Source organism: Podarcis bocagei (assembly GCF_964188305.1).
Source record: "Podarcis bocagei genome assembly, chromosome: 6".
NCBI classification, from domain to species: Eukaryota; Metazoa; Chordata; class Lepidosauria; order Squamata; family Lacertidae; genus Podarcis; species Podarcis bocagei.
The window spans coordinates 102,878,632-102,903,431 of NC_138130.1; the positions used below are offsets into that span (position 1 = coordinate 102,878,632).

At 46.1% G+C, this 24,800-nt stretch overlaps 2 protein-coding genes and 2 long non-coding RNA genes across 14 annotated transcripts in view; 2 read left to right on the forward strand and 2 right to left on the reverse strand.

Annotated features, from left to right (window-relative positions):
* Positions 1-23,096, reverse strand: part of LOC308588833 — a 127,399-nt gene extending 104,303 nt beyond the window's left edge. Inside the window, exon 1 of the long non-coding RNA XR_014008908.1 lies at positions 21,719-23,096. This is a non-coding gene — a long non-coding RNA (uncharacterized lncRNA). The remainder of the gene's footprint in view (positions 1-21,718) is intronic.
* The window catches only part of LOC308588810 (uncharacterized protein), a 218,927-nt gene that overhangs the window by 116,980 nt on the left and 77,147 nt on the right, over positions 1-24,800 (reverse strand). The window lies entirely within an intron of this gene.
* Positions 1-24,800, forward strand: part of LOC308588706 (uncharacterized protein) — a 196,808-nt gene that overhangs the window by 26,914 nt on the left and 145,094 nt on the right. The window lies entirely within an intron of this gene.
* LOC308588859 lies at positions 20,078-21,301 on the forward strand. The gene is made up of 2 exons (XR_014008939.1): positions 20,078-20,267; positions 20,910-21,301. It is a non-coding gene; the product is annotated as an uncharacterized lncRNA (long non-coding RNA).

Genomic DNA, 24,800 nt, shown 5'->3' on the forward strand with positions numbered 1-24,800 from the left:
GATATCACTTCTTAACAACGACTATAAAATTTTTGCTGAGATAACGGCGAATAGATTTAAAAGTTATTTAAAAAGGGCAATAAACATGGATCAAGCTGGATTCCTTCCCAATAGATATCTAAAAGACAATGTTAGGCATATAATAAACATCATCGAATATCTGGAAAAGAAGAATGAAATCCCGGCAGCATTAATTTTCATCAATGCAGAAAAAGCATTTGATAACGTATCTGTCAGAGCTGCTTCAAGATCCTAGCTCACAGAGGATCACGCTAGCCAGCGGTCATTAAGTAAAAGTCTTTATTGAGTTACAGTTTCCATTCTCAAGCTGCTGCGTGCAACTCTACGTCTAATGGCTAGATCGGCGAAGCTCCGTCTGAGTCTCCGCCCCTTGTGCACCAACTTAATATCCTAGCCCTGCTCCACCTTTTCTGCCTGACTGTTCTCCTCTGGGTCCCTCTGCCGCCCGGGGTCTCTTCCTTCCGGGATTCTTCTGAGGCCGACCCCCCGGAACTCCCTGTCTCCTTGCGCCGGGCTTTAGGACCTGGCTCCCTTTCCTGGCTGCCTACTGCGTCACTCTCCTGTGCATTTGAACTTGGCGCGCGCGCCCAACCTTCCACTTTCCGTCTGACCGTTTCTTCGCTCCCCGATGGAGGTGTGGCCACTCCTGACTCGTGCCCTCCCCCCTGTTGCGAGCTGCCAGCGCTTGATCTCTGGCGCTCTTCCTCTTCCCTGCTCTCTGGCTGTGACGCTGGTCCCGATTTCCAACTGCTCTCCTCTGAGTCCCCTCTGGCTCTATCTTCCTGGGGTGTCCCCCTAGGCTCCCCCCTTGCCCTGGCCACTGGTGCTCCTTTCTGTGAATCTTCTGATTCACTGGAAAGACTCGGAGATCTCGGGTCGTCGTCATCACTCATCTTTTCTTCTGCCTCCTCCCCCTCGCTCTCTGTTTCCTCCCTTGCCCTTGCCTCTGCTCCTGAACCCCTGACATCCATCCCCCCCTCGAAGCCCCCCATTCCCCCCTCCCCTCCTTCCGGTGCGGGAACTGGGTGCTGCTGTGTCAGAGGGACGAACGTCGGATACAGTTCGCTTCCCGTGGCGGGCCTCCATCTGAAGTCTCCCGGTTCTTCCTCCCTGCTCTCGTCGACGACGGTCACCTCCGCTTCCATCTCTGTGCCGCCGTGCTCGAAACCAGGGTCGTCCCCGAAAACGTCCATGTCCGTCTCTCCCTCACTGCCTCCTGGCGGCGTTGCTTGTCCTGGACCCTCCAGCCACTTCCTGCGCCACTGCTCCTCTGGTCTATCGACCCACCAATACGAGGGTTCTGAGGCAGATCCCGAGGGTGACCCCTCCGGGGAACGGGCGTCTCGTATCGGGTCCTCGTCCGAGTCAAACCCCCGGAACGTGCTGGCAGAAAGCGTGGGCGTGAAAAGCCAGTCGTCGAAAAAGTCTGCTGGCATTGGTCTATGTGGGAAGAGGGCATGAAACTCGTCTTTGAGCAGAGGTTCGTCCAAGGCGTAGCCCGGCACCCAGCTGTTCGCACTGGCCGGGGTGCCCTCCTTGGCGAGAAGGTATTCTACCCCTTCTTCCCCCCATCTGGAGTCCAAAATCTCCGTGACTTCGTTGATGCGTTCCTCCTGTGCCACTCCCGCGTGCCCGGTTCCTTCTCTGAGCGGACTCGGTGCCGTTCCGGGTTCCTGAAACCTGTGCGGTGCCTTGTAGGGAGTGAGCACCGATCTGTGGAACACCGGATGCATTCTGGAACCCTCCGGAAGCGCCAGCCTGAAAGCCACCGGGTTGACCTGCTCTTCGACTTGGTAGGGCCCCAGTTGCTTATGCCCCAGCTTCTTCTTGGTCAACGACCTGGCCGGCACTGCGTGGGCTGCTAACCAGACCCAGTCTCCCACATGGATCTCTTCGCCCACCCTTCTGTGTTTGTCCGCTTGCACCTTGTATGCATGTTTGGCCAGCTCCAGGTGCCGCCGCAGCTGATCGTGGACCTCCTGCAACTCCGACGCGAACGCATCTGCTGTCTGCGGCTCCCCCTCCCCCATCCTTTCCAGTCCCGGGAAGGTTCTGGGGTGCCTCCCGTTGTTGGCGAAGAACGGCGTGACCCCCATGGACACGTGCTTCGTGTTGTTGTAGGCAAACTCGGCGAGCGGCAGGTAATCCACCCACGTCGCAGGCTGTTGATTCGCATAACATCTCAGGTACTGCTGCATGATGGCATTGACCCGCTCCGCCTGCCCGTTGGTCTGCGGGTGTCTCTCCGACGCCAGGTTGATCTTGACGTTCAGGAAGCCCATCAGCTTCTGCCAGAAGTTCGAGATGAACTGTCGCCCCCGGTCGGACAGAATAGACCGTGGCAGACCGTGAACCTTGAACACGTGGTCTATGAACAGTTTGGCGGTTTGCTCCACTGTGGCCACCTTGGCACACGGAATGAAATGTGCCATCTTGGAGAACAAGTCCACCACCACCAGCACGGCCGTCTTTCCCCTCGAGCTGGGCAGATCCGTGACAAAGTCCAGGGCCACTCTCTCCCATGGTTCGACCGGAGTTTGCAGCAGTCCGGCCGGCGGTTTGTGCACCGGTTTGGCCCTCTGGCAGGTGTCGCACCTCGCCACGTAGTCCGCGACCTCCCCTCTCATTCCGGGCCACCAGAAGTCCCTGGCGACTAATTCCACCGTCTTCTCCTTGCCAAAGTGCCCGGCAGTGGGCGTGTCGTACAGCTGCTGCAGTACCTTGGCGCGAAGTTCGTCTCCCGGCACGTAGATGGCCCCTTTACGAATGAGCAATCCATCTCTCAGCTGGAACTCGTCGGTCGCTGCCTTGCCCCTGTGCAGCAGGACTGCTCCCACGGCTCTGTCCGAGGCGTCTTTCTCCACCCTCATCGGCCTGCTGGGGTCGACATGCAGCAGCTGCTCTTCCGACGCGAAGAGACGCTTGAGTGCCTGAAAGGACTGCTCCGCCTGCTCTGTCCAGATGAACTTCTTTTTCTTGGAGCTAAGCGTGTCCGTGATGGCCGCTGTCTGCATAGCGAAGCCTTTGATAAACTTGCGATAGAAATTCGCGAAGCCGACAAACCGTTGGACCTCCTTCCGGTTGCGTGGGCTCTTCCAGTCCAACACCGCTCGAACCTTGGCGCTGTCCATGGCGAGCCCCTTGTCAGACAACTTGTAGCCCAGAAAATCCACCTCCGTCACGTCGAATTGGCACTTCTCCAGCTTGGCGTAGAGCCTATGCTGCTGTAGCCTGCTTAGCACTTCTTTGACGTGTCTGTCATGCTCCTGCTGTGATTCCGAAAAGATCAGGATGTCATCTAAGAAACAGACGCACGTCTTGTAGAGGAGCCCCGCCAACACGTGATGCATGAACGCTTGAAAAACGTGGGAGCCATTTTGCAACCCAAAAGGCATAACTCTATATTCGTAGGTGCCCAGAGGCGTGAACATGGCTGTCTTCCACTCATCTCCTTCCCGCATGCGAATGAGGTTGTACGCCCCTCGCAGGTCTAACTTGGTGAACACGCTGCCCTTCCGTACCTTTGCGAGGAGGTCGTCGATTCGGGGCATGGGGAAGTCTGATGGCTTGGTCACACTGTTTAAGATGCGATAGTCCACCACAAGTCTTTTTTGGGGCGTGTCCCGCTTCTTAACAAAGAATACAGGACTGCCCCCCGCTGCCTTGGACTCCCGGATGAAACCGCGCTCCAAATTATGATCTATGAACTCTTTGAGTTCCTGCAGTTCGTCCTCAGGCATGGAATACAGCTTCCCTTTGGGCAGCGCCGCCCCCGGCAGCAGGTCAATTTTGCAGTCATATGGTCTGTGGGGGGGTAGCCTGTCTGCCTCCTTCTCGCAGAAAACCTCCAAAAATTCCGCGTACTTGTGGGGAATCGCTTGCAGCGTGCCTAGCAGCAGCTGTGACTCCTCTTCCTCTCCTTCCTGCCGGGGCACGATGCAGTGTTCAGCACAAAAGGACGAGCCGAAGGTCAGCTGCCTCTGGTACCAAGCCAGCGTTGGGCTGTGCTTGTCCAGCCAACTCATGCCCAATACAATGGGCGTGTCCGATAGTTGAGTGACGTTGAAGCTGATGATTTCCCTGTGATTCCCAAGGCGCATCACCATTGGTGGCGTCTGCTTCACCACTTGCCCCCCTAGCAGCTCTCTGCCATCCACCGTGACCACCTGCAGGGGCAGCGTGGCTGGCAGCAACTGTATAGCGTGCCGGTCGACAAAGTCCTGCCCTATAAAGTCCGCATTGCTTCCCGAGTCAATGGTGAGCGGCACGTCCATGGTGATTCCATTGGGCAGCTGGAGCGATGCGGTGAGCCTCACTACTGGTTTGGGCGGGAGGGGGTCCATGGGCTGTGAAATCTCCGGGGACTTCTTCATTGACACGTCTGGCTGGGCCCCAGTGCCTCTTCCTCCAGCCAGACATCGTCGTTTCCCTGCTGTGGTCCTCCTTGTTGCGTTGCTGCAGTTACCATTGCTGAGGCTGCAGTGTGCTTGTGGAGCCTCCGGGGACACTCTTTCGCCATATGCCCTGGATCCTCGCAGATGTAACACTTCCTGTTCCCTCTAGGAGGCTTCGCTTTCACTGTTGTCGGTGCTAGGGCTCTGGCTGCTGACTGAGCCCTTGCACTTCCAACCTCCATAGGTTCCACCCCTCCTCCTGGCGGAGGCGTGGATTGCGCACGCGCTGCTTCTCTGGGAAGGAAGGAGGAGCCCCTGGCTGGTTCGCGCCCTCCACGCCCTTCGTCCCTGCTCCACGGACGTTCTTCCAGCCGCACCCCCACGGCTAGCGCCCTCTGAACGATCTCCTGCGTGGTCCGGGGTCTCTCCCCCCTGGCAATTTCATCTTTAACAGAGCCGTGCAATCCCTCCCAAAACAGGTCTCTTACAGGAGCCGAATCCCTGTCCCATTCCAGAGCACTGACCAAAGCGAAAAAGCGGGCATGATACTGCCTTACGCTGGCCCTCCCTTGTTTCAGTCCATGTATCTGCTGCCGAGCAAGATCCACGTCAATGCTTGATAAAAAACACCCATCCATCGCTTTAATAAAGGCATCCGCATTTTGGAGCGCCGGATCCTTATCCCTCCACAAATTGCGCAGCCATGCTTTAGCTTCCCCATGCAAATGGGACATGATGAACCCCACTTTCTCTTGCTCATCTCTAAAGTCTTTTTTCAGCAGTTCCAGTGCGCACATTACATCTGCTCTAAAGTTGGGGTACTGCTGCAGGTTCCCATCGAAGTGAGAGACCAGCCCGCCTGTTCGTCTCGCCAACCCAATTCCCTCCTGTTTGGGTGTCAGTTGCCCTTGCTTCGTAAGCATGTCCAACCTGACCTGGAGATCCCTGCAAGCGGCAGCTGCCTCCTCCTCTCTCTTCCTGGATGCGAGAGCCTCGGCATTCAGTTGCGACACTGCTTTTCTGAGTTCCTCTATCTGCTGCTCAGCCGTCATGTTGTCTGCCGTTCGTGAGCTAGCTAGTAGGCACCTGCTTCTCTCCTCTCCTCGAGGCTGTAGATGCCCACAATAAGGGAGACGGAGCTTACTGTCAGAGCTGCTTCAAGATCCTAGCTCACAGAGGATCACGCTAGCCAGCGGTCATTAAGTAAAAGTCTTTATTGAGTTACAGTTTCCATTCTCAAGCTGCTGCGTGCAACTCTACGTCTAATGGCTAGATCGGCGAAGCTCCGTCTGAGTCTCCGCCCCTTGTGCACCAACTTAATATCCTAGCCCTGCTCCACCTTTTCCGCCTGACTGTTCTCCTCTGGGTCCCTCTGCCCCCCGGGGTCTCTTCCTTCCGGGATTCTTCTGAGGCCGACCCCCCAGAACTCCCTGTCTCCTTGCGCCGGGCTTTAGGACCTGGCTCCCTTTCCTGGCTGCCTACTGCGTCACTCTCCTGTGCATTTGAACTTGGCGCGCGCGCCCAACCTTCCACTTTCCGTCTGACCGTTTCTTCGCTCCCCGATGGAGGTGTGGCCACTCCTGACTCGTGCCCTCCCCCCTGTTGCGAGCTGCCAGCGCTTGATCTCTGGCGCTCTTCCTCTTCCCTGCTCTCTGGCTGTGACGCTGGTCCCGATTTCCAACTGCTCTCCTCTGAGTCCCCTCTGGCTCTATCTTCCTGGGGTGTCCCCCTAGGCTCCCCCCTTGCCCTGGCCACTGGTGCTCCTTTCTGTGAATCTTCTGATTCACTGGAAAGACTCAGAGATCTCGGGTCGTCGTCATCACTCATCTTTTCTTCTGCCTCCTCCCCCTCGCTCTCTGTTTCCTCCCTTGCCCTTGCCTCTGCTCCTGAACCCCTGACAGTATCTTTCTTATTAAAGTGTTTCTTATTAAAGTGTATGGAGACTGCAGGAATTGAAGGTGCTTTTTTGGAAGGAATCAAAGCAATTTATTCAAAGCAAAGAGCTAAACTGATTATTAATAACAACCTATCTGACACATTCGAAATTTCCAAGGGCACGAGACAAGGCTGCCCTTTGTCACCACTCCTATTTATAATGATATTAGAAGTAATTGCAAACAAGATAAGAGATACATCAGAGATAAGAGGAATCAGAATTGGGGTAAAAGAATTTAAACTGAAAGCATACGCAGACGACCCGGTAATTTCAGTTGAGGATCCCATACAGAGCATGGACAAAGTTCTGACAATTCTAGAGGAATTTTTGAAAGTGGCGGGCTTTAAGTTAAATAGAAACAAAACTAAAATGATGGTTAAGAACATGGGAGAAGATCTAAGGAGACAGTTAGAACATCAATCGGGAATTAAAGAAGTAAAAAATAAAATATCTAGGAGTATGGCTGACGATGAAAAGTATAAACTTAATGGCTGATAACTACACTAATACCTGGAAGGAAATACAAAAGGAACTAGACATTTGGAACAGGATTAAACTCTCCTGGTCAGGCAGAATGGCTGCGATTAAGATGTGCATACTACCGAAACTCTTATTTTTATTCCAAAATGTCCCAGTGATTAGAGGAAGTGAAATATTTAAAAATTGGCAAAAAGTCTTATCCAAATTTATATGGCAAGGTAAAAGACCAAGAATTAGATTTAAATAATTAACGGATAGAAAAGATAGAGGAGGTTTCTCGGTCCCAAATCTAAGACTGTATTATGAAGCCTCGTGCCTTTGTTGGCTCAAAGAATGGGTCACCTTAAAAAACACAGATCTGTTAGACCTAGAGGGCTTCGATTTAAGATTTGGATGGCATGCTTATCTTTGGCAGAATAAGGAAAAGGTGCATAAAGGCTTCTCAAGCCACATCATCAGAGGAGCACTTTTAGAGGTGTGGGGAAAGAACAAAAGACTACTGGAAAAAAACACCCCCTGGTGGCTATCGCCTATCGATATATTAACTGTTAAAAAAATAAATATAGAAGGTGAGAGACTGACCTATGAAGATTTACTGGAAAGATCAGAAAGAGGATGGAAAATTAGACCCTATGAAGAGTTGAAGAGTAGACTGACAGGTTGGTTGCAGTACCACCAAATTAATGCACTATGGAAGGAAGACAGAAAGATTGGAATGAATGAGAAAAAATCTAAATTCCAGGTAGAAATAATAGAAAGTAAAACTAAACTGCTATCTAAAATGTATACTCAACTGTTAGATTGGGACACCAAGGATGAAGAGGTCAAAGAAGTTATGGTAAAGTGGGCCATAGATATTGGATATAATTTGGATTTTGAAAAATGGACGAAGTTGTGGACTAAAGGAATGAAATTTACAGCCTGTAAACCCTTAGAGAAAATATGGAAAAGATGATGTATCGTTGGTACATTACTCCCGTGAAACTACAAAAAATGTACAAGAACGGGGACAGTAGGTGTTGGAAATGTAAATCTAAAGAGGGAAGCTTCTATCACATGTGGTGGAAATGTGAAGAAGTTAAGAAATTTTGGGATTCCATTTATAATGAATTAAAGAAAATATTTAAATACAGTGGTGCCCCGCAAGACAAAATTTATTCGTTCCGCAAGTTTTGTCATCTAGCGAATTTTTCGTCTTGCGAATCACGAAATCCTATAGGAATGCATTGAAAATCAATTAATGCGTTCCTATGGTCAAAAAAAGTCCAAACAAAGCCAAATTTGGTAGAACAACAGTTTATTAACTGCTCTTTAAAGTCACACATACTGTAAAGAGCAGTTCAAAAATTGAAGGGAAAATAAATTAACTTTATAAACAAAACATGTCTTTGTTTTTAGACAAAGGAAACAAAGTCGCGAGACTTTTCGTCTTGCGAAAAAAGCCCATAGGGAAATTCGTCTTGCGAGGCAAATCGAAAACGGAAAAACCTTTCGTCTAGTGAGTTTTTTGTCTTGCGAGGCATTCGTCTTGCGAGGTACCACTGTACACCTTTGTCAAAAAGCCCGAAGCTTTCCTTTTAGGAATGATAGGAGAGGAGATTAAAAAGGAGGACTATGTAATATTTCAATATGCAACTGTAGCTGCCAGGATTTTATTAGCACAAAACTGGAAAACCCCAAATATCCCGACTGTGAAGGATTGGCAAATCAAATTATTTGAGTATATGGAGTTGGCAAAAATGACGCAGAACATTAGACAGCAAAAAGGGAGAAAGTTTATTGATGAATGGTCTAGATTTATAACATATATAGAAACAAATTCTAGAGATATAAAAATCACAGTAGGTGTAATATAACTCTTGCAACGCGTAGATATTTTATAATGAAAAACTGCAGATTGAATTTAATATACATATAACCCAAAACCGAGATGGAGGGAAGTCAATTGTTAATTGTTTGTAATGTTTGTGTGTTGGTTGGTTTGGGGGTTGTGATTTGGTTGATGGTCTTGTTTGTTTTTGATGTGTGACTGTTACCTCATTCTTTCTTTTTATGTTGTTGTTTGTTTGTTTGTTTGTTTGTTTGTTTGTTTTTCCCCTGTCATCGTCTGGCAATGAAAAATGAATATTATTATTATTATTTTTTTAAAAAAGTAAAGTTTAAGGTCTGGCAGGGCAAATCCACCTCTTTCCTTTGCATCAGTTAGTATTTTAAATTTTATTCTGGGCTTCTTGCCCTGCCAGACAAATCTAGAAATATCTTTCTGCCACTTCTTGAAACAGTCCATCCTGTCCAAGATTTGCAATGACTGAAACAAAAATAACATTTTTGGCAATACATTCATCTTTATAGCTGCAATTCGACCCAACAAGGAAAGCTTCAAATTTGACCATATTTCCAAATCTTTTTTCACTTCTGCCCAACATTTCTCATAGTTGTCTTTAAATAAATTTAAATTCATAGCAGTCATATTAACCCCCAGATATTTTACTTTCTTAACTAATGTTAAACCTGTCTCCTTCTGAAACCTCTCTTTCTCAATTGGTGTAAAATTTTTCTCAAGCACTTTAGTTTTTGACTTGTTCAACTTAAATCCTGCCACATGACCAAATTCTTGAATCAATTCTAATACTCTTTTCGTACTAGATTCTGGCTCCTGTAACGTCAAAACTAGTTCATCTGCAAAAGCTTTCCGTTTGTATTGTTTGGCTCCGACCTGAATACCTTTAATCAGACGGTCCCTTCTAATCATATTCAACAAAACCTCCAGGACCGAAATAAAAAGCAATGGGGAAATCGGGCAGCCTTGTCGTGTCCCTTTCTCTATCTTAAATTCCTCTGTCATCACATTGTTAACTATTAACTTAGCCTTTTGTTCTGAGTAAATTGCACTTATACCATTTTCAAACCCTTGGCCTACCCCCATTCCCTGAAGATTTTTCTTCATAAAATTCCAAGAAATATTATCAAAGGCTTTTTCCGCATCTATAAAAATTAGAACTGCTTTGGTATTGATGTTCACTTGCAGCTTCTCCAAAATGTTAATTATATTCCTCGTATTGTCAGACAAATGTCTACCTGGGAGAAAGCCAGCTTGGTCTTTATGTATCTCTTCAACTAATACCTTTTTTAATCTGTTAGCCAAAATATCAGCAAAAAAATTGTAATCCACATTAAGCAGGGATATGGGGCGGTAGTTCTTGAGTTGTGTCTTTTCAGACTCAGTTTTCGGTATAAGTGTGGTGTAAGCTTCCTTCCACGACTCTGGTGCCTTTTTCCCCTCCAAAATTTCATTACAGACCTCCTTTAGTGGCTGAATTAACCAATCGTTCAAAGATCTATAGTATTTGGAGGTTAAACCATCCGGCCCTGGAGATTTACCCAACTGCATATTCTGAATGGCACCTTCAACCTCCTGTTCTGTAATTTTGTGGTTCAACATTATCTTATTTTCTTGAGAGATTTTTTGTAATCCATTTATTCTTAAAAATTGTTCTAATTCAGTCTCTTTCTGTGACCCTTGTGTATATAGTTGTTTAAAATATCTCTGGAAGCACTTTCTGATCTCCAGTGGATTCTGTATGTTCTTTCCTTCCACATCCAAATTTGTGATAGTGTTTAGTTTTTGTCTTTTTTTCATCTGCCAAGCTAGCAGTTTCCTGCATTTATTAGCCAATTCAAATGTCTTTTGTCTCATCTGCTTAATTTTCCATTCTACTTCCTGATTTATCATTTTCATATATTGTACTTGATATAACTTTATTTCTCTCAGAATCTCTTGCGACTTTGGTTTCGCTCTTAATTTCTTCTCTCCTTTTATTTTTTCCAGGATTTTATCTTTTTTCTCATTTTGACTTCTCTTCTTTATTGCGTTCTGTTGAATCAGAAACCCTCTCATGACCGCTTTGCTTGCATCCCAGATTACTCTTTTTTTAACTGTAGTATTCAAATTTATCTCAAAATAGTCTCTCAAGATTTTTTGGGCCTTCTTAGTAACCTCTTTTTCTCTAAATAAGGTGCCATTCATCCTCCATCTGAAGGAACCGATTGGTGTTAGTTTCAACTCCATCTTCACCGCATTATGTTCGGAGCAAGTTTTTGGGCAAATTTCCACTTTTCGAGTCTTAGGTGCCAATCCTCTAGTTATCCATATTTGGTCAATTCTTGTCCATGTCATTTTGGCTTCAGAGAAGAATGTTCCCTCTCTTCCAAGGGGGCTCTTAGTTCTCCAGATGTCAATCAAGTCCATATTGTCAGTCAATTCAAAAAACGTTTTTGGTAGTCTGCCATCTTTAGTTACAACCTGTCTCTGCGACTTGTCCATATTTGTAGATACCACTCCATTCATATCTCCCATCATAATAATGTTGTAGTCCATATAGTCTAACAATGTCTCATGCAATTTCTTGAAGAATTCAGATTTCCCCTCATTTGGTGCATAAACTCCTACAATCAAAAATTTTCCTCCTTGTGATTGAATCTCAATGGCCACAAATCTTCCTTGTTCATCTTTAAAAACAAATTTCGGTGATAGGCTCTCTTTGGCATAAATAACAACTCTCTTTTTAACCTTGTCTGATGAGATAAACTCTTGGCCAAATCTTTTATTAATCAATACTTTCCTGTGTAGCCTTATCACATGTGTTTTCTGTAAACAAATTAAGTCCAATTGTTCCTTTTTCAATAAATGAAAGATTTTCTTCCTCTTCTCTGGGGAATTAAATCCATGAATGTTCCAACTTAGTAATTGCAGAGACATGGTGTGGTTATTCTATTCTCCTCCAACTGCTCCCAAAAGTTCTTCTTTTTCTGACGGTGGTATCACTTTTTTTTGTTTGTCCAATCCCAAAAATGGTGGTACTATGTCTAATGCTCCTGATCTTAAGGCTCTTAACTCTTCTAGAACTTCTTTTTGCAGGTCTTCTTCGTGGTCTCTCAAAAATCTTCCCTTGTCTTCCACTGATCTTATTTTGAACTTTTTCCCTTTAAAGGTAAAAGATAGTCCCTGGGGGAATTCCCACCTAAAAACAATTCCGTTTCTTCTCAGTACGGCCACCAGATCTCCATAGTTGGTTCTAAGATCCAATAGATGTTTCGGAATATCCTTAAAAATCTCCACTCTCGATTCGTTAATTTCCAAATTCTTCTGGAAGTGCGCACTCAGTATTTTGTCTCTCTCTTCTTTCGTTTGAAGGGTAACCAAACAGTCTCTCACCCTGTTTTTTCTCCCTCCTCTTCCAAGTCTGAACGCACTTACTATCTTAAAGTCTTGCTCCACCTCCAAATTCCAAAATTTTCCAAATTCCTGCGTAAGGTAGTCACTTAAGTTATCTTTTTCAAGTTCCGGTACTGCCCTGATCCTCAGATTGGTCTGTTTCTCCCTCAGTTCAATCATAGACAGAAGTCACTGGTGATCCCCAATCGGTTTTATTTCTTCCTCTACAGCCACTGCTTTTTCTTTTGCTTCCTCAGCTATTTTTCGATTAGACGCAGATTCTTCCAGCATTTTTTCAATAGATTCTGTATTGGAATTCACTTTCTGTCCCAGATTATTAATGCTGGCAGTATTCCGGTCTATTTTAGTTGATTGTTCAGTAACTTGTTTGCTTAGGCCTTCCAATTTTTCATAAATTTTATTTAACACAGAAGTAAAATCCCCTTCTGAAGCCATTCCTTTTGACCCAGCTTGTGCAAAGTCTTCCCCCTGTGTCAGGAGGGCCGGGAACAGATGATCTACATTGCTGGGAAACTGCGCTGGGCTGCTGCACTCTAGCCTTGCCCGATCTTGTTGTCCTATCAGTCATCACACTTTTGTCTATGAGTCAAGGTTGATCCCACGGTCAATTCTTAACGTGGAAAATCCCCAGAGTCAAGAATGGAAAAATCCCCCAGCTGGGTCTATGTGGGTCAATAGTGGTCTATGCTTTACACTTAGCGAGAAGGTCAAATAATGAGTGAAACATGCAGTTTGTTTTGTTTCTGCCTTTTGTGTGTGTTCCCAGGTGTCAAAGCTAGCTCTCGTCTGGTTTCACACCTCCATCATATTACAGCAGCAACAATCCCTGGTGAATCCCTGTAGGGCTTTCATATTGACCATGTCACCTTGTAGTGGCACAGGTTTGGACATTTCTTGAGAGAGATGTCTTTGCCTTGGCCTTTCTATGGGATTTTTATTATAATAGGCTCTGGTCTTCCACTCTACGGAAGTTGCTCAGTTGTTCCTATGGGACCAAAAAGCTAATTGCAGCCTGGATACACTTGCCCAATTCCAACGGAGTCCAATTAAAATTTATATAGCCCCATGGCTCGCCGATGTGGAGTTCCGGTCCCATTTGGTGGCGGCGGTCGGCCTGGGCCTTGTATGCATCCTTGGCCTGGTGCAGTTGCTCCGTCAATAGTTGGTGCTGAGACTGGAGCTCCTGGAGCCAATCTGTCACCCTCGGGACTGCAGATGCTGGCAGCACGTCCGGGAACAAATGCGGATGGTAACCGTACATGGCCTGAAACAGGATCTGCTCGGTGGAGGCGTTCACCGCGTTGTTGTAAGCGAATTCCTCCAATGCCAAGTGGTCGACCCAGTCTGGAGGTACTCCAGGTTCCGGTGGTCGGTTCTCACATCCACCAGGTGTCTTGCCCCCTCAAGATGATTGCCCCAGACCTCAAAGGCCACCTTGATGGCCAGTAGTTCCCGCTCCCACACGGTATAGTTACACTCTGCCAGAAGAAGCTGGCAGGAATAGTAGGCGCAGAGTAACAGCAGTGCATCAGGACCGTGCTGCTGGGACAAGACGGCACCAAGAGCCGTACTGGAGGTGTTGGTCTCCACCACGAAGGGACAAGAGGGATTAGGATGCTGTAAAAGCGGCGCCCTCTGGAGACAGGCTTTCAACCCCTGAAACGCCACCTCTGCCTCCTTGTCCCAGGAGAATGGTGTCTTGGGGCACAGCAGTCAGGAAGCGGGGTGGCGCGGTGAGCATAGTCCACAATGAAGGTTCAGTAATAGTTGGCGAACCCCAGGAACCGCTGTAGGTCCTTGTGCTTCCGGGGTGCCGCCCACTCCTGAACTGCTGCCACCTTCCCGGGATCCATCTGCACCCCATCAGGGGGAGAGTTGGTGACCGAGGAAGTCCACCGACCCCTGGTGGAACTTTCACTTGCTGAGCTTAGCATACAGGCATTGCTCTCGCAAGCGCTGCAACATGGACCGGACATGACTCTCGTGGCAAGTTGGGTCGTGGGAGTAAATCAGAATGTCATCTATTTTTTTTAAATGATATTTATTAAAAATTTTAAGATTAGAAAGAAACAAAGAAAACAAGAAGGAAAAGACAAGTAACATTTAAACAATACAAATGCATAAAAAAATCAAAGTCAAAAAGAAAACAAAACAAAACACATAATACATCAAAATAAAAAATAAACAAAAAATTTAAAAACAGATCCAATATTCACAAATCATTAACTGTCATTACCTTATTTCATCGACCTTCTCATACCTCCCTTTTTTGTATTCTAGTTATTATCTCAGCAAATCCTTTCCATCTTTCATAATATTCTGTCATTAAATTACCTTAATCTATTTTAACCTTATCTTACCATAAAAAGCCCTAAAACATAAAACTTAAATCTTGTTTATACCAAATTCTCTTAACCATGACATATTCTTACATAATTCTTTCTAACATTTCTGCTAAAGCCAAATAATTTCATTCCAACATTTTTCTAATACTCTTTACTTTTACAAGATTTTCCTAAATAAATTGTTTAAAACTTTCTTCCAATCTTCATCCAACGTCTCTTCCTCCTGGTCTCGGGTTTTGTCAGTCCTTTCTATCCCGTCCATCTAGTCCATCAACCTGGTAACCTTATGTCCGAGGCCCTTAGATCTCATCCATGTCCCTTCCGCAGATCTTCTTCATATTTATACCTGTACTTTACTTTGTCTTCTGCTCCTTTCACTCGGGGAGACTCCAGCTTGACAATATTTTTGTCCCTTCTCGACAGATCAGCCCCTTTTCCATAGTCAACACTGAACTCCATGTGGTATTTAAAAGCATATTTCAAGGTCCCTTCAAAGTTAAGTGCCCTCACAACTCCGATCTCCTCCCGGCCCAAAGCCAGACTTGAAAGGTCAAAACATCCCTGCATAGGGGGATCTATCCAACCCCCCATCTCCAAGCCAAACAAAACTCTGTCTCTCCAAATCTGACTTTTTCCAGGTTCATTTGTCAAGTCCAACAACTCATGTTTCTGCTGGGCCACAGTTCCCTCCATCTCTGCCTCACAAGGTCCAGCAAGAACCTCCTCCCTCATCTGATCTGTCAGAGCACACTCCTGGATTAATTCCTGAGTGGGTTCTATATAGGTACCCACTACCTGTCCAAAATTTCCGATCCCAACAGTCATCAAATCCATCTTCTTATGTAACTGTTCCAATAAAGCACTTGTCTTGCAAAAGGCAAGCACCAGAGCCTCCGAGTACATTCTTGTTCAAGGTCAGAGTCTGATTCCATGATCTTAATCTATTGCAGCTGCAAAGCTCCCCAGTTCGGATTTAATAACAGTTTCACAAGCTCCCTCTAGGGGAAAAAGCTTCTATTTGTATCCATCTCTCTCTTTCTTTTTTTAAAAAAGCAGATCTAACAACAAAGTTTCCTTTTTCAGATATTTTGTCAATATTTTGTTCCTTTTAGATGCGAAGGGGAACAATGGAATCAATATGTTTCTCTTCCACTCATCCCCGGCTCGGATCCTAATCAAATTGTAGACTCCCCGAAGGTGCAGCTTGGTGAACATCTGCGCCCCTTGCACCCGCTCCAGCAACTCTGCAATAAGGGGCAAGTCTGGGATGGTAATCTTATCTAGGGCCCGGTAATCATGGCAGGGACGAAGCTCCCCACACTTCTTAATGAAGAGTACTGGAGCGGCGGTGGGCGTGGTAGAGGGCCGAATGAACCCGCACTCCAGGTTCTTGCGACGGAAGTCCTGCAAGGCTTAGTGCTCTGGCTCCATAAGACAGTACAGGCGGCTCACAGGCAGGGTCACTCCGGGCTGGAGGTCTATGCCGCAGTCAAAAACCAATGAGGCGGCAGCTGATCTGCCCCCTGTTCCTCAAACACTTCTTGGTAGTCCAGGTAAACAGCGGGGAGTGTTGACGCAGCTTCCCCCGTGGGGGCAGCCACTAGCATCTCAGACCGAGCATGGGGACACGGGTCTGGGAAGCGCACAGTCTGATTGACCCAGTCGATCTGAAGATTGTGAGACTCCAGCCAGTCCATCCCGAGCACCAGGGGAAACCGGGGCATGGTGGCAATGTCCAAGGTGCGCACCTCCCGGTGCTGCTGGTGACACAGGACCAAGGGCTGAGTCTCCTGAGTAACGGCCCCTGAGCGCAGGAGCTGTCCGTCAATTGCCTCCACATGTACCAGTTGTGACTTGTCCTGGAGTGGCACCTGATGATGGGCGGCGAAGGCAGAGTCCATATAGGAGCAGGTTGCCCCTGAATCTACCAGAGCGTGGGTGAGAATCCAGGGCCCACCAGGGGGATATAGACACACCAGAACTATGAGGTGTTGTAATTCCAACGGTGAGGGCCCATCATGCGATGTTTGGGACCCCAGGTAGCCTGGGCCATCGGCTATTGGGGTTGGCCATTTTCCTGTGGCTGGAGTTTTCTCAGGACAAGATTGGGCATAGTGTCCACTCCCGCCACAGTAGAGACACAGGTTCCCCGCCAGATGCCGAGTCTTCTCTGAGGGAGAGAGGCAAGGCCGCGCTGCCCCAAGCTGCATTGGCTCCTCCAGTGACTTGGCTGTGGCCGTGGAACTGCTGGGAAGGACCGGAGCCGGGAGTGCTGGAAGCCCTGAGCCTGGCGACGGTCCTCCAACTGATCGTCTATCTGCAGGCTCCGTTGAATAAGGGTGTCCAGCGTGGCAATCCATCATGGCCAGCTGGTCCAGTATCTCATCTGAAAGCCCCTCAAGATACTGGTCCTGAAGGGCGGAGTCATTCCAGAACAAGTCCTGTGCCAACAGCCAAAATTCTGTGGTGTAGGCGGCTTCACTCATAGCTCCAAACTCACTTCCCATCAGAGAATTCATATGGGGGGGGGGGAAACCCTATCAGTGCATGGAATGTGGAAAGAGCTTCAGTCAGAGCTCCTCTCTCACTTCCCATCAAAAAAAATCATACAGGTGAGAAACCATATCAGTGCTTTGAATGTGGAAAGAGCTTTAGTAAGAGCTCCTATCTCACTTACCATAAGAGAATTCACAAAGGGGAGAAACCCTAACAGTGTGTGGAATGTGGAAAGAGCTTCAGTCGCAGCCAGAGTCTCACTTCCCATCAAAGAATTCGCAAAGGGGAGAAACCCTTTCAGTGTGCGGAATATGGAAAGAGCTTCACTGATAGCTCCTCTCTCACTTTCCATCAAAGAATTCATACAGGGGAGAAACCCTATTAGTGTGTGGAATGTGGAAAGAACTTCAATCAGAAATACAGTCTCTCTCCCCCCCCCCATAGATATTTATTGAAATTTCAAAATATTACAAAATACAAAAAAAAGAAAAAGAGAAAAGTACAAATTAAAAATAGTTAAAAACAATTCCATCTTACTTTACTTAACTTTCATTTGCTTATTTCCCGGACTTCCTCACCCCTCCCTTTCCTGTATACCAATTCAGTTTGTTATTTCAGCAAATCCTTCCCCACTTTATTTATTCTAATCTTTCATTACATTACCTTACTCTATTTTCCTCATTATCTTATAAAAAACCTTAACCTATATCTTATTTTTAGTAATAGATAGGTAGCCGTGTTGGTCTGCCATAGTCAAAATAAAAAAAATTTCTTCCAGTAGCACCTTAAAGACCAACTAAGTTAGTTCTTGGTATGAGCTTTCGTGTGCATGCACGTGTGTATCTGAAGAAGCATGCACACGAAAGCTCATACCAAGAACTAACTTAGTTGGTCTTTAAGGTGCTACTGGAAGAAAATTTTTTTATTTTATTTTTAGTAACTTCTCTTAACCGTTATATTCTTTCCTAATCCCTTAAACTTTTATACCAAAGCCAAGCAATTTCATTTCAAACATCCTTCTAATATTCATCATTTATGTAAAACAGTCCTGGTAACAAAATGAAAAAGAAAAAATCATCATCCAGCGTCCCTTCCTCCTGGTCCCGGGTTTGTCAGTCCATTTATCCCATTAAACTGGCACATTAACCTGGTAATCTTATATCCAAGGCTCTTAAATCTCTTCCATGTCCCTTCCACAATTTTTCTTCATATTTTCTTTTCACTCGTGTGATCTCCAATTTAATAGTGCTTTTGCCCCTTTTCAACCAATCAGTCCCTTTTCCACAGTCCAGACTGAGCTCCATGTAGTACTTAAAAGCATATTTCAAAATCCCTCCAAACTTTGGAACCCCATATCTCCAAACCTCTCACGGCCCATTACCAGACTTCGAAAGTCCATATATCCCTGCTCAGGGGGGTCAATCCAACCCCCCATTTCCAATCCAGTCCAAACTTCATCTTTCCGAGTCTGATTTTTTCGAGAATCTGTTGCCAAATCCAAAGACTCATATTCCTGCAGGGCCGCAACCTCCATCTCTGGCTCCATTTCTGACTCCCAAAGTTCAGCAGAATCCTCTTCTTTCATCTGTTCTGTCAAGACACACTCCTGGTTTGATTCCTGGGTAAGCTCCATACTTTTTTCTACTGCCTGTCCAAAATTTCCCACTGTCTGCTTAAGATTCCCAACCAAGTCAGTCATCAAATTCATTCCCTCATGTAATTCTTCCAATAGAGCATTTGTTTTGTAAAAAGCGCATAACAACATTTCTGAATGCATTGTCCTCCAAGGTCACCAGTCAATTCCCATGGGTTGAACTATAGCGGCTGGAAAATCCCTAGAGTTAGTTACAGTTTCACCATCTTCCCCTGGGGGAAAACTTCTGTTGCAAATCCAACCCCAAATTTTTTCCTTTTAGATACTTTGTCAATCGTTGTTATTTTTAAACTGCAAAAGGAAGCAGTGGAATCACAATGTTTCTCTTCTTTTAACTATCTGTCAAACAGCTTCTGTCCTGGTCAATGAGCTTCTAACGTCAGTCCTGACAATCCGCTCCCTGGGTCAGGACGGTGGAAAATTACTTTGTTTTAAACTTACTTCTGCAGGTTAAAACAGTCCCCTCCAAAAAAAGCTCCCCCTTCTCCTCCTGCTGCCGAAGGGGGGTGTACTATTTTAGATGATGAAATCCACTCCTTTAATAGTGATTTTCAAGGCTCTAGTTTACTTTGTCTTTGCTTTGTTCAATCTACAAGGAAACAGAAGGCTGACTTCCTGTTTAGACCAGTACCAAATTGTAATAAATTTTTGAGTCCAATTCCTTTATTTTCCCAGTTCCTTAAATTATAGTCCAATTTTCCAAGTTTAGGTACTCACGGTGGTTATTTTTAGAATCCAAATTGTCCCAAGAAGAAGGTAGTGCTCTCCGGCAACAGCTATGCGGCTTCGCTCCACGGAAAGAGCGGTTGACTCTCAGCACCGCGCCACTTCCCCCTCTTCGCTTCGGAGCCTGTTAGTGGGTTCCTTTGCGGGTTGGGGGGGCGCTAATGGTGCCCGCCGAGTCCCATGGTCACAGGCTTCATCCGCCTGTGATTTTTAAGGGGTCCCCGCTTTGCCGTAGCAGAAAGGACCCATTTCGCGCGGAGCTAGTCCCTCCGATTCAGAGGGAGTCCGCCATTGCCAATGGCGCCACCCCGGAAGTCCCAGAAATACAGTCTCACTTCTCATAAAAGAATCCATACAAAAGTCAGAAAAACCATTATACAGCTTTTGGATCCTGGCAAATCCGCATCTTTATAACCAGGCCTTTAGCTGAATGACATCTACTGCCCTTTTAATATGTGGGTTTTTTTGTGTATTTATGTTTTGTTTTTATGTTGTAACATTCCTGAGACCTGTGGCTGTAGGGAATAGGTGCCAATTATTAAAGGCCTGGGGGTCTTTGCCCCCCCCCACTAAAATATTTGAGGAGAACCTCCGGTTGGCCGCCTGATTTATGGCGGACGGGAGCTCTTTGGCCTGAAAGAGCCCCGGCGCTTTGAAGATTGGGGTGAATGTGAGAGTGTCGCGGAACCCCGAAAAATACCTCAGATTGAGCATTCTGAGAACCTGGTGTTCCGGCGGGTACCCTTAGCAACTCCCCTGCTCCCCAGTAAGCGCTAGTAAGAACTCTGAGAGCGAGCGGGATAAGCAGTTACCGCTGACCGAAGCCGTAACTTTAAAAAACTTGCTAAAAACTTTCAAGGAAATTTTCCAAGCCCCTCTTTCTGCAGGGGGGAGGGCGGAGAATTTTACTGAATTGGGACCCTGCATGAGATAGATTTGACAGAGAATAGACTCTTGCTTTCTGGAAGCGGACCTCCCAGTGAGGAAAGGCTAGACTCCATTATTATGTCACAAAGGGAGAGGATACTTTCAACTTTTGTTTTCCTCTTTGGGGATTACAAAGTAACTGCAGTTGTCTGAACTCACTGAAACATTGTACAGTGTATCTTTTACACTCCTGGAATTGGTTACAAGAGTTCAAATCAATTTTGGATGGTTTTCAAGAAGAGTAAAAAGAATAAGACTTTGAAAGGGGGGAGCTGCTAAGCTGCCTGTTGCTGTCTGTGTACTAAAAACCTGTGGACTGAGTCTAGGTGAGCGGACCTTGAAACTGTGGAATAGTTATGGCTAATGGTGTAGGTAAGCCTGAGAAAAGCAAGCCTAAAGACAGAAGAGGCTCTAAAGCACTAACTTTTGAAGAGTTGGTGATGCAAATGTTGACTGAAATAAAACAGATGGAAGAGGAACCCAGCAGAGCATACAGGAGCTTAAACAAGAATTTGTATATTTGAAAAAAGAAATTCAAGAAGTCAAGGCAGAAGTTACAGGTCACAAGACAAAATTGTCGGAATTGGAAAGTCCCTGAGAGTCCCTGATGTGGAGAGGACCCAACAGGAAGCACTTAAGGCAATTGCTTTTTTGCCTGGAAGAATGCGGGACCAGAAAGAGGAGGAGACACAAGAAGGTTGGAAGAAATTTAAAGAATATTTAGCTAAATATTGTTATATATGGTAATGAGAAGTCACTTGGAAGTAACAAATAGGCTTAGGACTAAAATATGAACGTGTTGTAAAATATGAAGTTTTAGAATACTAATAAAAGAGATGAGGGTAGTAAATAGGAGATAATTTTATCAGAAATATGATTTTGGAGAACTGTTACAAGGTGATACAATGAAATTCAGTTGGGGGGACTCGATGAAGTCAGTTAACAATGTAAGGTAAATTGGGTTTTGAAATTAATAATTGTTTCTATGTTTTTCTTTTGTATTCTAATGTGTTCTCTTTTGTTGTGTGTTGTGTTGTGTAATGTCATTTCTTCGTAGAAATTTGGAAAATCAATAAAAAAAATTTGGGGGGGGGAAATTGAGGAGGCCACCCCCCAGGTTTTGTGTTGTTTTTTTTTAAATGCAACCTTTTATTCTTCCACAACTTGCCATACAATTTCTCTTTCAATTTGCCCTCTTAAAAAATTAAAAAATAAACGCACAAAGGTCATTAGAAGAACAAAATACAAGAAAATACAAACGTGGACAGGTCCCATCTTTGCAGGACAAACACAAAAGTTGCTTTAAAGCAAGTTTCCCAAACCTGGGTCCCCAACAGCTCCCGGACTACAGTTCCCATCATCCCTCCTCATTGGTCCTGCTTGCTAGGGATGATGGGAGTTGTAGCCCAAAAACAGCTGGAGACCCAAGTTTGCTTTAAAGGAAAAGTAGGCTGGTCCTGTGACACCCTCAGTTGGCTAACTGGAATTTGTAGATTGCAAAACTGAAATTTGATCGGCACTTCAACCTCTAGGGAGCTTCTAGGTGCTTTCTGCACCACCTAGAGTACCCACAGAATTGTGGCTTCTACTGGGAACACACATAGGAGAACAAATGAAAGACAAACACAAGAGGCAGGAAAAAACCTGGAAAGGGCCATACCAAATGGACATCCGGTGTGAAGAGGTCACTTTCCCCACTGCTGAACAATGCCACAGGTAGAGGAGATGGAATGCTAGAAGTGTCTCCGGGGCAAGGGGAGCTGCTGGGAAAGTGAACTACGGGCTCAAAGTATTACTTTTTTTAAAAATTGCTGCCATTATAGGCATTGCCATTCAAATGGCATGCATGCATCATGTGATTGATAGTGCAAGGCGGGCCTTACCTGGCCCCCCACCAATATTTTATTCGAGTCGGCACCACTGGGTCGAGTGGTTTCCCAATTAAAAAAATACATAAATCTCCTTCCTTTGCACATGTTCCAGCTTGTCAATATCCTCATTTATTCTTTTTAAAATTTATTTGCACTTCTTCTGAAAATTTTACAAAAGAAACATGCAGGATGAAAGCATGGCTTTCTCACAAACAAATCAAGCTAGAGAAATCTCTCCATTTTTATTCTTTTCTTTTTTTGGATGGAGTTACAAACTTTGTTGAATAAGGAACTGCTTTGGAGGTAGTGCATCTCAATTTCAGTAAGACTTTTGACAAAGTCCTCTGTGATGTTTATGTGAGGAAGCTGGTAAAATGTGGGCTGAATGGGGTACCTGTTAGGTGGATTTGACTGACCGAACCCAAAGAGGACTCCTTCATGGTTCCTCCTCATCCTGGGGAAAAGTGACCAGAGGAGTGCTGCAGGGTTCTGTCCTGGGCCCGTTGTTGTTCAACGTCTTGATAAATGACATGGATGAAGGAACTGAGGGGATGCTCATCACATTTGCAGACAACACCAAACTGATCATAATGGCGTCCTCTCTCTTCTTCAGCAACAGACAGGGAGACAAAGAACAGTGCAAAAGCACAGCAGAGCAGAAGAGATAAGACTGACTTCCGTTCTTACACTTTCCAAGCCCAGGAAAGTAAACAGGGGCATGTGACATACTAGCCACATATCCAGCAATGGGAGGAGTGAATTGCTAACACACCACACATGATTTTAGGTGATAGAAGTAAAAAAGCCCTTTTTGCTTATGAGGTACCCAAGAGCCCATACAGAGTCCTTTTGTAGGTTCTCTATCGGTAGAAGAAAATAGCAGAGACCAACCAGAGAATATTGAGAAGCAGAGCAGCTAGTAAGCCTGATCTTTATTAACTGTTGTAAGAGGGTGCTCCCCCACACGCAGGAGAGAGGAGGAGGACCCCGAGCCATGCATGCAAGCCCTTATACAGTGGTGCCTCGCAAGACGAAATTAATTCGTTCCGCAAGTCTCTTCGTCTTGCAGTTTTTTCGTCTTGCGATGCACGGTTTCCCATAGGAATGCATTGAAAATCAATTAATGCGTTCCTAGGGAAACCGCCTTCAGACCAGGTCCGGGGACACTCTGTCCCCGGACCTCTTCTGAAGGCTGGGGGGGGACAAGGGCTTTTCTTCCCACCCCCAGCATTTAAAAAAACCCTGGGACAGCGGAGGACTTCTCCGCTGTCCGGGGCGATTAAAAAGCCCCTGGGAAGGCAGGCAGGGGGGGACAAAGACTTTTGCCCCCCGCCAGCCTTCAGAAGAGGTCCTGGACCTCTTCTGAAGGCGGGCAGGGGGCGAAAGTCTTTGCTCCCCCCGCCTGCCTTCAAAAGCCCTCCGGGACAGGCAGGCAGGGGGGAGCAAAGACTTTCGCCCCCCGCCTGCCTTCAGAAGGTGTTCCCTCCCCCCCCGCCCGGCTTCGGAGCACCGGGAGAAGCGATCTCCCCGCAGCCCCTTGCTTCAAAAGAGAAGACCCGCTGTCCCCGGGGCAAGCTTTGTTTTGCGAAGCAAGCCCATAGGGAAATTCGTCTTGCGAGGCAACTCGAAAATGAGAAAACCTTTCGTTTTGCGAGTTTTTCGTCTCGCGAGGCGTTCGTCTTGCGGGGTACCACTGTATAGACATTTTAAATTGTCCGCCCCGGAGTCCAAGACCTCCCCTAGAAACATCATACATACATCATAGAAGGGGTGTAGCCCAAGGACACCCCCCCGATACATCATTCCTACATCACAGAAAAGGCTGTCTACAACAGAAATCAGAGTGTGTTGTTTTTACCTTGTGTGCCAGGTCACTTGACTGGATTACCTGGGGAGCCTGGCCATTCTTTTGTAATGATAGTACTTAATTCCTGAGCCAGGTCACAGGCTCACCCTATTCACACCTTAAATGTGCTCTTATGGCAGGATTTGCAAGGACAGAGACAATGGGGTGGTTTCTGCATTTCCTTCGACCTTGTAGAGAAATATTGGAGGTGACTGAAAGAGTCAACATGACTTTAGGACTTTTCCTCTGCGTTTTGTACATGTGGTTTATATATTTCTATATGTGTTTGCTTGGTACAATGGGGTCACAAAGAGGTGGACACGACTAAACGACTAAACAACAACAACATATATATATATATATATATATATGCTTTCGTAGATTTTCACGGGTACAGGAATGCAGGTTTTGGTGTCTTCGGGTGTCTTCCCGTGTAAGAGTTGGGGTGTCTAGGCGACGTTTCGACGAGGTCTCACTCGTCATCTTCAGGCTGGTGCTTTCGGCTTCTTGTTACTAGAACAGAGCAGGATCTCAGTGTTTGAGTTCCTATAAATACTGTTGAGGGGGTGTGGTGTATAGCCTCCAACGTTCTGGGCAGAGAGGGAGTTCCCAGATTAGTGTGCCTTTTCTTCTTTTGTTCCTTAATTACTTGAGGGATATCTTGAGTGATTTCTTGAGTGATATTCTGAGTACCACTTAGGAGGGTCATTAGGTGTGGATTAGTTGCTAAAGCTTTCGTGTCTTGACCTCTTGAGCTTGTGAAAAGTTTTTCTGAGAAGATGGCTGTACTGCACTTAGTTGTGCTCTGGCTTGGCTTCGTGTATAGGGGCGAGCTGTGGTTTTGTGCCCTGTGCCAGCCAGATCTGTG